This window comes from Amphiprion ocellaris, chromosome 10 (assembly GCF_022539595.1).
Source record: "Amphiprion ocellaris isolate individual 3 ecotype Okinawa chromosome 10, ASM2253959v1, whole genome shotgun sequence".
In the NCBI taxonomy this organism is placed as follows: Eukaryota; Metazoa; Chordata; class Actinopteri; family Pomacentridae; genus Amphiprion; species Amphiprion ocellaris.
This window is the reverse complement of record NC_072775.1, coordinates 11,856,816-11,869,637: the sequence shown is the minus strand read 5'-3', so window position 1 is coordinate 11,869,637 and position 12,822 is coordinate 11,856,816. Positions and strand designations below refer to the sequence as shown.

The 12,822-nt window shown below is 40.0% G+C and overlaps 1 protein-coding gene across 1 annotated transcript in view; it reads right to left on the bottom strand.

The window, feature by feature from the left end:
- The window catches only part of gng12a (guanine nucleotide binding protein (G protein), gamma 12a), a 31,428-nt gene extending 19,359 nt beyond the window's left edge, over positions 1–12,069 (bottom strand). The window contains exon 1 of the mRNA XM_023295623.3: positions 11,735–12,069. The gene's annotated coding sequence lies outside the window, so the exon portion shown is untranslated. The remainder of the gene's footprint in view (positions 1–11,734) is intronic.
- Positions 12,070–12,822: the final 753 nt, after the last annotated feature.

Genomic DNA, 12,822 nt, shown 5'->3' with positions numbered 1-12,822 from the left:
CTTTTGGTTTAGTTTTTCAAACGTTTGCTGACAGAGCCGCAGTGTACAAAGGGAAAAAAATAGAAGAATAAATTCCCCAAATCCCCAGAGTGCTTTCAAGAAAGTCAAACACATTAAGTAGATTCAGTTACAAGACATTTACGACAGAAAGGCATGAAGTTTAACATTATGACAGTTGAAATACATCACGGCTAGAGGAAGACAGGATCTCAGACTGACCCAGTGACTTACACACAGACAGATTGGCTTACAATCACCCCCCCATAACACACACAAAGGGGTCTGAGTTACTATTAATCAGAAGCCACATGAATGGCTGCTCCTCCCTCCAACCACTGCGACTCTGTTCATCTAACAGTTTCAAAGACATGTCGGCTGGAGGAAGAGGCTCACCCTGTGGGTCACACTGAGGCCACTTCCTCTGCAGCCCACCCCGAATCCCATCTAAAACGATCTCTACCTCCTCCTCATCCTCCCTGTGCTTCCTCTCTTCGTACTCTATCCATTTCTCAACACGAGCAGGTCACTAGGTTCAACCTGGCTCATTCATGCAAGTAGTTTTGTTTATTTGAAAAATGGATTGCAGCCTCTTTAAGTAACTCCACTGCTGTTGAGATCAATTTTATGCGCACAGTCAGGGCAATGCATAGGAAAGTTAGTTTTTCTAAACTGTGCCATAAGGTCATGTTAAAGTAAAAAAAAAAAAAAAAGTAAAACAAAACTCATCTGTTGTGAAGAAAGAAGCGCTTCAACATATTGAGAGGTGCAGACAGAGATGTAATTGTGTTTCTTTTTTCCTGTAATGGAGCCAGAATGAAATGTCTGAATTGCAGATTCTGCGGCTGAATGCTGCTGGTGAAGAAAAAAAAAGTTCCACACAATCAGATAAGGGCCTAGTTTTCCAATAAGAAGTGTGCACTGGGGGAACACTGCCTATTTGGCACAGTTCAGAAAGGTAACTGCACAAGGAGACACTGTACGAGAACTATTCCTGGACAAAATGTGAGGCCTTGTTCCAACCATGCCCCGTGAAGGAACGAGCAAACGACGCTATAAATCATAGACCAACAAAGCCTTGGAGTGCTTTAAAAGGGAATGAATTCAACAGTGTGAATGAGGCACCTGATCAGAGCAAATGAGGAGACACTGTGGACAAGGGGACAGGCGGCAATTGTGCATCTCTTGGACACCTGCTCTAAACAGAAACACTGCAGAGCATCCAACAAAAAACTGTGGGGCCCAACGAGTTTTAAAGTGACAAAAAAGGGGTGCAGTTTCTTCCCTCAAACGCAGCACAGACACTTGTGGATGCACGGCTCTTTGCTACAGGTGTCGAGCCCTTTTATCAGAGTCGCAGCCTAAGCAAGGAAGCACACACACTGGCCTTTGTTTGGGATGCCAGCAAACTTCCCCATAGGCTCATAAAGAGCCCTAAAGAAATGGAAGAATCCATCAAAGTGACACTGTTTCTCCAGCCCACTCACACACAGGCTGACAGCTGAATTGACATGCTGATTCCACCATAAGCATTATGAATGATTCATCTGTCACTGGAGCCTTTAGGCTGGACTGCAGGCTTCTGCTGCCTCAAACTTTTCTCTAGTTAGTTTAAAGGAAACGCTGCTGAAAGAGCACTGCACACCGTCTCACTTCAGGAGCATTTGGCCCATTACACCCCAGCGGTAGCCTAATCCATCCCCATTCTTCTTTACCTGTGTGACAGGATGCTGCCTGGACTCTCACCCACTCTGACAGGAAGTGCCCATATTTGGGCTGCAGTCTTATGAAATGCTGTACATGTCAGAGGAAACAACACAAGGGGAGAGTTTGTGACGTTGCGAAAGGTATGCCTTCCTGTGAGTGGGAGTACTTCAAAGCACTTCACCCAGTCCAGCCAGACACTGGTAATGCCTTTAATTTTTCTACAAACTCAAACATTGGGTAAACTTGCATCCATGGCAGTTAGGGTTGCAGTTAATGATTATTTTCATCACTTGATTAATCCATCAGGTATTTTCTTGATTGCTCAATTAGTTGCTCAGTTTATAAAAATTAAGAAAAAGGTGAAAAATGCTGATCAGCCCAAGATGAGATACTGCGAGTTAAAGCTATTCAGTTTGATGTCATAGGAGTAAAGAAACCAGAAATGGGAAACCGGACGGATAAATAGATGATCAAAATCGTTAGCGATCAATGTAATAGTTGACATCTAATTAAATATTTGATTAATTGTTGCAGCTCTAATGAAGAAAATAATATATACAAGAAATACTAATCTTGAGGAATGTAATGATGGATTTTTTTATAGAGGGACTGGTCTGCAAATGCTTTGTTATGGTACTATTGTTATGTAACTAAAACACTATCTTTTCAGTATAATTACAATTAAAACCTGTTTTTATACTAGAACAATTGTACAGACAGTTCTTACCTGTTCACATTAGAGTTAATTGTAGGTCATGACTACTTTTTTTTTTGTTTTGTTTTTTTATTTTGGCTTTGCTTGCCTTAAGTTCAAGTGCAAACTCATTAATATTAATAGTATGCCTCAACGTGTTGTAACTACAGTCAAGTTACCAACAAACAGCACATCATCAAGAAGAGTGACGCTCATCTGTCGGCCTTTTGTGTTACTGACACTTGGCTTGTGTTGGTTACTATAGAGTCCTTCCAGTCAATAATCCAGACAGTAATATGATCTACAGGGGTGCGTGCACACTATCTGAGCCATCTGACAAGATAAATACCTGGAAACTGATTCACGTCACAGGTGCAACATACAGAACACACACAACACGCTATCACTCTGGAGGAAAGGGCCTCTATAACACACACACACACACACACACACACACACACGTTTGAGCTCCATCTCTCTCAGGAGAATAAACACATATTTAAAGTACAATGGACAAGCTTGCAGTGTGTTTTGGCCACCTGGCAGTGCCACAGCGACAGATGGCGAATGTGTGTGTGAGAGAGTTAACAAGAGAGAGGGAGCAGATAAGGGGGTAACTTGTCATTAGGGAGAAAATGGGCTTCATAGGAAAGCTGTGGGAGCAGGAACTGATTTGAAAATGTCACTTAAATGTGACTAGCTGGTGGTAAAGTGCTGCACTACAATGGCTTGTCAAACATGTATTTAGCTGAAGCAACACCATTTAACCTTTGTAAGCACTGTGACTGAAAATAGGCAGAAAGCAGTCAGAGTGCACCACCGTGTGGCAGACAGCAGGTACTGTACTACAGAGGCTTAAATGTGGATTGTAATTAACACAATATTTGATGACTTCAAGATCCAAAGATGTCTGCTTTGTTTCAGGGATGTTCTCTTTAAATCTGTTTTTAACTCTTTTGCCCCAGTTTATTTTAAACTGATAAAAGAACCATTATTTACTAAATATGTAAACACCTTCATCATTTACTCAGAGGAGCAGTGTTGCCCTTACAGCTACACAAGAGGCTGTTTTTAAATTATAAGTATTTAAAACCCACAATATGAGAGAGAGACACTGTTCATTTGTTTTTATGGGGAGCTGCTGGGCGTTAGATCGCTGCTAAACATCATTCACCCCAGTCACATTACCGCTGGGGAGGAAACAGAGCATCAGACAACTCAGCAAGAGATGCATCCCTCCTGCTGCTCAGTCTTCATATATGGATGTTGTTGTTTCTGACAAGTTGCCCACAATTCCCTGTAATTATCCAGGAACAATGTAAGCCCCTGCACCTCTTCCCTTTAAATTAGGTTAAGTTGACTCACACCCACCCCGTCACGGAGTTAAGTCAAGCAACAGGTGGGTGACGGGGAGAAGTCCCCTGCATGGGGCAGTTTGAAGATCACAGTGGGCCTAAAAATAGACTTTCTGATGTCACCACTGATCTATTAATAAATTGTTGTCCCTGTTCTTCCTCACATCCATTTACACATTGTTCTCCTGTCCGTCCACAGCCCTTATGAACAGAAGCACACACAAACATGCAGAGTCCTGAGAAGCTGGACTAGACCGTGTTTACATGTTTGAATGCCAAGTAAGGTAGTTGATTTAAAGGTGAAGGCCCAAACTGTACTTTTTTTTGCAATATCAATTTTAGAAAAATTTACATACATTACTGTTTAATCTATAGACATTCTGAAAATACTTAAAAAAAAAAAAAATGCTCATCACATTTTTACAGAAGTGAGACAGCTGGTTTAAAGCAAACAGAGCCAATAATAATAATTTAAAAAAAGATTTAAAGTTACAAATGATGCAAACAACTATGCACTAAACACTTGGACATGCTACAATTAAAATATTCACCCATTTATTGGGCAAGTGATTACATTTGGTAACTTTCACACTCATTAAATATCTGCCTCTCAGTGAGGTCGAGAAGCATGTGGTTTTCACCCAGCCAATCAGCGGAGATCACTCTACATTACAGAACACGACATCGTGGCATCTGACCAATCAGCGGAGGCCTAGAACGTACTAAACTTTCTCTTTTCTCTGAAGTTGGAAAAAGATGGACTTGCGGTGCGGTCCTCTTCCATATTTTCGGTTGAAACATCAAAACTAACCATGGTTAGTTGACGAAACTCACATTTTACGGTTGAGTAGTTGTGCTTAGAAATGATATATACATTTCTTGGAATGTTTTTGTTTTGTTTTGTTTTGTTTTTTACCACTAACGAACAAGGAATCATATATTGTAACTTCAATGAAGTTGAATTTCAACACGAAAATTAAAAATTTTTAAAAATGTCATAAAAGCAAAGTCTTATGTCCTCTATCTTTCAACCCTATATTCTAGGGTTGAAATTTTGAATTTCAAAGTATTTCAATGAGTGCCTTTTAAAGGGTTAATATAATAATAATAAAAATTTAAAAAACAAAATGAAAACTATACAGGCATAAAGAATGAAATTCATTATGACCGTGTTCCATTCAGCTGTTTAGCTTCATAGCCAGAGAGTCTGATCTAAATGGCATATCATCTACTGATGCTGACCAAAAGCAGCAATTAGTTTGTGATTACGTTGAAAATTACCTGGATAACACACTACACTGGTCAAACGTCCGTGTACGCCACTTGAGCTATCTGCATGATTTACTGTGTCCCACAGTGCATTATGCTAATTACCCAGCAGAGGACCGCGTTGGGATTAGGACACTGCAGATTCTACAGGACCCAAAACTGATCTCACAGGAGTGAACAGTTTTAACTTTGCTGCAGGTAGGAGTTGGGAGGAAAAAATAAACTGCAAGTTCATGGATCTGGAACTATCCAAAAGGATGAGGTCGACAAATGAAGATTAAAGAAAGTGGATTTTAAGACACAAATTTTTCAAGTGTTACTAAACAAGATCGAAAAGAATTGGACAACAAATGTGCAAAGTATTGATATACAAGAAAATCTGGCTCCTCCTGTTTGAAGCTACATACTTGCTCCATTCTCCCTGGTCAAATTAAACTCTCCTTCAGAAATAAAACACTTCTTCCTGTACATATTAAACAAGATATTATCTAGAAATGTGTACTTACGACTCTAGACTAGCTGCAATCCTTATGAATGTAACTGTACCATCAGGTATGTTTATGCTGCACAGTAAAATAATGTGTTATCCCAAAGTCTTAGGAGAAGATACAAAATCAGTGGGTGCAGGAGGGAGTCAACTAATACGCTGTGAGAGCAGACAGTCCTGGTCACAAATGCAGCAAAAGTGGGTTTAAGAAAACAGTCTCGTCCAGAACACTATTCCCCAGTACAAAAAATGTTGTCAAAATAGTATTAAAAAATCTGTGAGTACAAGTCATAGATTCTATGTGAAATTAAAAGCTACATTCATCTTTCCGTGACTATTGTCATTGCAATACTATAATTCTGGTGCTCATGTGACTATGTAGCACAGCATTAGAACTTTCCCATGGTATATACTACACTGTAACCTATGAAAGGAAGCATTCCCACAGGTATATGCAGTATACAGTACAAGCGAACACCCTCCTGGTATTGTGGTCTTACTGGGACACCATAACTGCACATTATTGATGTTATCAGTGACACCTGTGCTTCTATTATATGAAAAATCTAAAAAAAAAAAAAAAAAACACAAAAAAACTCATATATTACACAAGCTAGAACCAGTGTAGCATTTCAGCCCGACAATTATTGATATAAAATATTTTTTTTTAAATTTGGAATTCATAAACCAAGCATTTGAACTTATTTGGCTTTTCAGTTGCTGAGACCTGAAAATACAGAACTGTTTACCTGCACTCAACTATGACTGTCAATCTTTGGTTTAGATTTGTAATGACAACCTCCTTAACCAACTGTTATAATTAATTTTTTCTCACATCCTTGCTAAGTTTCTTTTTCTCAGTTTCTCTTGTCAGCTCATTAACTAACCTTGACGGTTTGAGGGACAGTTTCAAATCTAACCTCACATCAGTGTCTCAGAGGAACTTCAACCTTGGACACAGTTTACACTCTAAACACACCTATCTTATCGGCTTCCCTCTCTCCGTCCAATCAGAGCTGAGGATGAACAACTATTTACTGGCAGCAAACGGAGGTCCTGAACAACCAAAGACTCTCGATATGTTTGCTTGTTTGCCAGTTCTAAGGTTTTGTTCTGCAAGGTGAAGGGTTCTTTTCTTGTCACGTGCATGAATAAAAGTTATTACTAATATAAGAGACAACATTTAGTTTATTGTTTGGTTGCTCAAATCAGGTGGCCTGACCGGTTCTTGCCTTTTTATAATAACCACTTACACGTGCATTATAATTACTGCTTGTGCAATGGACTGTATTAGTCAGCATTTCAGAGGAGGGAAAAAAGACGACTTCAACCTAAAACAAAAAGGAAATCCATCTGAAAAATTAGGAAAAAAAGACACCGACTCAAGATGGCGATGTTGAGTTGATTCATTTCAGCTACAATCTGCTGTTCTACACATTACAAAAAAGCACGTTCTCAGAATCCGCACACTGGTTTTACTCTGTAGGCTCTCATACAACCAAAAATAGTCCCACAAAAGCTTGTTTTTCCCTTTAGAGAGGCATTTTGGATTTCCCTCTTAGATCTAGGCATGTTATCACAGGCCCCAAGAGCTTTGTAGGCACAAGCAGGTCACAACATACCAAAGGCTGTCAGGAGTTACTGCTTCAATATCCTGTTTTAGAAAAAAGACAGAAATTGGTTTTCATCCAAAAAAAAGGCACACTCACATAGTATAAAGCATTCAGTCATGAGAATTTTCAGACTTCGAGGAGTGGAAAAACCAACACTTAGCATAAGAATGATGAAAAAAATCCTTCAGCTGTCAGTCAATCAGAGTCGGATTTTGTGGCTGAAATATTCTGCTTGTTAAATGTGAATATTTGCTGCTGTTTTCATATTTTATATCACTGAAAACTTTGGGGAGTTTTACTGGAAGGAACAAAACAAAAGCAGTATCTGTTAGGGCAAATGAAATGATGCAGAATAACAAATTGTTGCCGGCAGCACTTGTTTCCTAGTAATGATCGAGCTTTAAATCATCTGACATAAGCCTTTTAAGCAAACCAATTTTATTTGCCAAACATCAAGCAGAGCACTGTTGCTATGCTGCTGAGCTATATTACATTTATTAGTATATAAAAAAAACAAGTGAACAACATAGGACTATTGAGACGAGCGCTGAGGCCGTGAGGAGGAAGCTGAGGGAATAAAGAGCTGCTTGGTTTCTCCTCCCATGTGGATTCAGGCGATCTACGTTTGGGGGAATTCACCAGTTTTATCTTAATTTCCATCAACCGTCTCCTCCACTTAGAATGACAGAACACAACTATAAAAGTTCTGCACAGAGCTGTTACAAGGAATCTAAAAATCTTGACACATTCACAGAAACGAGGGGAAATTAGGTCTGTTCCGATACCTTTCTTACCTAGCTGAGATGGTTGCCATGACAACGCTTCCTGCTTGGAGAATGTGTACATCTGAGGTTGATGTCAACCTGATTAGTGCTTTACTTCCTGAAGAAAGCAGTGGGGAAAAAAAAATCTACCTTCATCTGACTTCATCTTTGTGCCGTAACATTTCATTCCCTGTGGTTTCTAATTAACATGCAAATTAACACAAGCAGAAAATAAAAGCAACATGTTGGAGAACGTTTCTGCCTTAAAGTGCATATGTTACCGAGTTGGCCTATTTTGAGTCAATCGAAAAGGATCCAGTAATGCTCTGTATTTTGTAAAAGCAAGTAATTCTGGTGCCAAACCAACAGATGGGTGTGACTGCATATCCGCAGTATCACCACCACCCCTCTCAGTACATCTGCTGCTGGGTAGGGTGGAATTCAGGCAAACCAGACACTGTAGGCTCAGCCTTGTGACTACCAACACACACAATGCTGAGCATACACAAACACACACCACAAACACCAAGTTGGGAAAGCCTTTCAGGGCTACAGGACGTCTAAACATACCTCCGAACTGCAACAACACCATGATAGGCTGAGAAAGGAAAAGTTACGCAGTTGTTGTTGCCATGTTGTGCAACATTTAACAGAGTTCAATTATGGAAAATGCTCCAAATTGTTATGTTATCAAAGACATTTGGCGGAGCTTTATTTAGGTTTGTGACTGGCTGTGGGCAGAGATTATGGTCAACTGTCAGAAAAGCATGAACAATTGTGCTAAGTTTCTGGGAAAATCAATGAAAATAAAACATTTATGGGAAATCTAATCAGACAGGAATGTTTATTTTTGCCTGACTCAAACAAATACCTGACAAATGAAGTTATTTCCTCATATTGATGCAGAAATTACAAATCGCAAATATTTCCTGATATTGATTGCAAACAATGGTGCAACAGAACCAGAGACTGTTCTGCTCTGCTTGCAGTACTTGTCATACTTCTGAAAACTTCTCAGTAATTCTTATTAATATTTTGAACTTATGACTATATGCTGTGCGCACGTTTTTAACTTCTTATATATTTTTTTTTCTAACTTACATAGATATATGACTATTAGATCAATGTTTAGATTATTGTGTTGGTCTTCGTTGGGTTTGTGGATTGTCTGTGTATCAAATGCTGCTGTTACAAATGATTTCCTTGTTAGGATCAATAAAGTATATATTCTATTCAAAAAATTTACTTCAACTGTTTAATCAGTTCCGTAGTCTTGTGTATTTTCATCATATAGTTATAGAGTTCAATAAACACTGCTGCCATAGTTTTATTTGGGTATTTTAAAATGTTCTTCATTAATGTACTAGAGATTTTGCTATAAAATATCACTAGTTGTGAAAAATCGCAGTTTTGCAGAGTCTAAGACGACATCTTATTTTAACCATTTTAACAGAGAAATCTAAAAACATTCAGTCTACCAACATAGAACAGACAAAAGCAGAAAATATTCAAGAGAAGCAAAGAATGTTTGGTATTTTTAAAGGTTTTACAAATAATTATTGCAATTCTTCATCATCAAATAGTTGCAGAGTAGTTCTCTTTTGATCAATTAATTGATTAAATGACTAATAACTTCAATAACTATTGTAAATACAAATAAAGTGTGGCCTTTGAAAAAGAACTAAAAAACTATAATTTTTTTTTTTTTTTTTTAAATCTGCAAAAATCTTGTGTGGTCCCACAAAAATATTTAGTTTCTCTTTAAAAAGCACTGAATTATCTCATGTGAGAAACAGAAGCTGCAATCATTTGAAATTTGTGATCACTCCCATCATTAAGACAGTTCCTGATTAACTTCTTATTAATCAGCTAATGTGACTGACTCATTATTTCAGTTTTAAATCGGCTCCAAACGCTCACAGCCCTGTACATGACTGAAATATTGGTGTTTGCTTGGTGTGTAGCTACCTTATTATTACAGGCGTAAGAAGCAGAGAGGAGAAAGAGTGTGAGTGCACTCTTTAATGAGGTATAACACACGCTTTGGAACATATACTTTACTTCATAGCCTGTAAGCTGTGTGTGTAACATGTTGAGAAAGTACGTGAATCACTCAGGAAATAGTCAAGATCGCTGAAAAGGCACTGGAGCGTGCACACACACAGGCACGTCCGCACACACACCTACTCCTATTTCAACTAACTCTACACTGTGGGGATTCCACAGACAGCGCTGTGAGGAAACAGATCGTGGCTGATGAGAGGCTCAGACGGCGGCCACCGCTGTGTCGAACTCCTGCAAAAACTCATCTACAGAGCTGCCAGTCAAGTCGGGCAGCATTCTGTGCGTCAGAGGACGCCGCTTCCAGAGCAGCCTGCTAGCCGGGGAAGCATTGCAGCGCTGGTTGCAGCTGCATGGGCCACATCCCACATGATCCCAACAGTTCATGCCTTGTTTGGCGAGTTAAACTCATCTGGAGACACAGGAAGGAGATTAAAAATGGATCAAACTGTACAGGGTGCTCCCTTCCCCGTCCTCATCCCGTCTAATCCTTGCATTAAGCAGGACATTGTCCCCATCTCGACCACCTACCCCTCCTGCTCCTGTTACTAATCAATTTACATGCATCACACGTCACGTTAAATCCTGCCAGCAATCCGGGTCTAACCTACTCACCCAACCCCAAATGCAGCCGGTGCCACCAACGCTGGTGGAGAGACATAATGAGTTTTAGAAGCTGTCAAAGGTCACATGTTCCTATCCCAGAATGAAAAACACCTCAATAAGCATCTTCTGACTAACTGTACTGCTCTGCCCGTTCAAATAAGAGCAGGAAATGATCAGTTCTTGTGAATGCACAGACATTGCCAAATACAGCAGGACAGTGTTTGTTCAGGGAATTGTGCCAGGCAGCCTTATGACCAACAGCAAAGCACAAGGCAGCTGTTCAACAACTTCATTTCTGGTAAAAACGTCATCATAAAAGCTGCACATTCTTTCTTCTATGGTAATTTTGCCACACTTGCTCACGTCTTCCATGTGCGTCTCTTGATCTTGGCACTTCTTCTTGTCTGGTGTCTGTCATAAGGTCGTTCACTCCTTCAAAATAAAACTTGTCACCCCCAAATTAATCCCCCAGGAAATGTGTGATGCTCGGCTTCCAGTGTGCGACCCACTCATGTCGATGGGCGTCGAGAGGAGGCTTTGATGGCGGTGAATGGGGTACTAATGAGTTGGCCTTATCAATGGCCGGTCTGTGTTCTGTCCTCCTAATGGCCAGGGGGACACCGACAGAACTGCTGAAGCTCCATGTAAACATCCCAGCCACTTCCCTGTGTGGGGCCTCCACTTCAACCATCAGCCTCATAATCGAATTGTTGGACTACACTGGCACTGTTACAAGGCATTACCTCTTGCTTAATGTGAAGGAAGTGGCTGGTTTTAAATGTCTATAAAAGTCTGTTCTGGAATAATCTTTTGGCGTTTTCACAGTAATTGTAGCGAACACAGTAGGTGGGGCCTTTGGGGAATAATCAGGGCAGAAGGCCCAGGCAGCAGTGTGCTGAGTAAACCTCCAGCTCCAGCTCTCACCTGTTGAATACTATATTCATGAAGCAGTGAATCTGCCACTGGAGTGAGTGTGTGGCCACTGGAGGCACAGCTATGGAAAACGATACATTGCTGGGTTTAAATTGGCTCATAAGTGTTGCACAAACGGACTGTGAAAGCTGGCAGCTGACAGCAAATATGCCTCATAGTGGAGCAGACTGAGACCAACTGTTGCTTCAGCTAAAAGCGCGTTATGTCGCCGGCTAACGTGGCATTTTATCGACACATGGCAGTCTTACCTGGCCGGTGTACCGTACAGTCACGTCTGGCTATGTCTCTTTCCTCTGAAGCCCAACTGTGTCCGTCAACAGACTGGGAGGAGACCTTTCCCTCTGCTCTGTGGCTCACGGCGCCCTGTCACAACTACACTAATGTGTTTACACCATAGACTGAGGACAAGCAGCCGGACTCGGAGCTCACAGTCGATTCGTGCCGCTTTCACTGTCCGCCGACGGTGGCTGTTAATATCTAATTGTACTTTTTCTTCTTTGCCAGTACGAACAGTCTCCCCGCTTCTCCTTTCCTTTTCCTCCTCCACTTGGACGCTTCGCGACGAGAACTGCCGAGTTTTGTCGGGAGGAGAGGCGGAACCGACCGAACGCAGGCGGAGATTCACGAGCGGCAAGCTAGCGACTGTTGCTATGGTACTTCTGGAGATTTTCACAATAAAACTTACTATTTTTTTTTTTTTTTTTTTTTTTTAAAAAGCTTGTTTTTTGAAGTTTGTTTTTTAAACTTGTCAAACAGATTACGTCGGTGGTTTTCGAAAGAGCACAGCAGTGGAGTAGCTACTGATACGGATTTGGAATCAAAATTAAACTTGATTAATGACAATGAAAATTGGATCTTGTCACTAAAACATTTTGTACGTTTGTGTTATTGCATTATTCACAGTACATTGTATTAGTGACTACTGTATGATAATGCATGACAAAGTAACTGGTTGAGAAAATTTTTATTTTCTAGAAAATCATCTTTAAACTCGTTTCGAAAACTGAATGCTCTTTGTTTTTTTTCTCTCAACTTTAACACTAATCTTTAGCTCAAAGGGTTTTTTTTTTTAATTTGTTTGTTTTTTGTCAGTTTTTACGCTTGGATTGTTAAAATTAAAAGTTGCAAATTACATATTAGTATTATTATTGGTATCATCAAAAATAATACTGGATGATTATATTGTGCTTGTGTAACGTGTGCATCACATGCAGCTAAAAGTGCTTTGACTTTAAAAGTAAAATACACAATACAGACATATATTTGGATTTTTATTTTTTGTTTTCAACATTTTGAATGCCAAAGCACTTTGGGCAGCATGTGGTGTATGATAGGC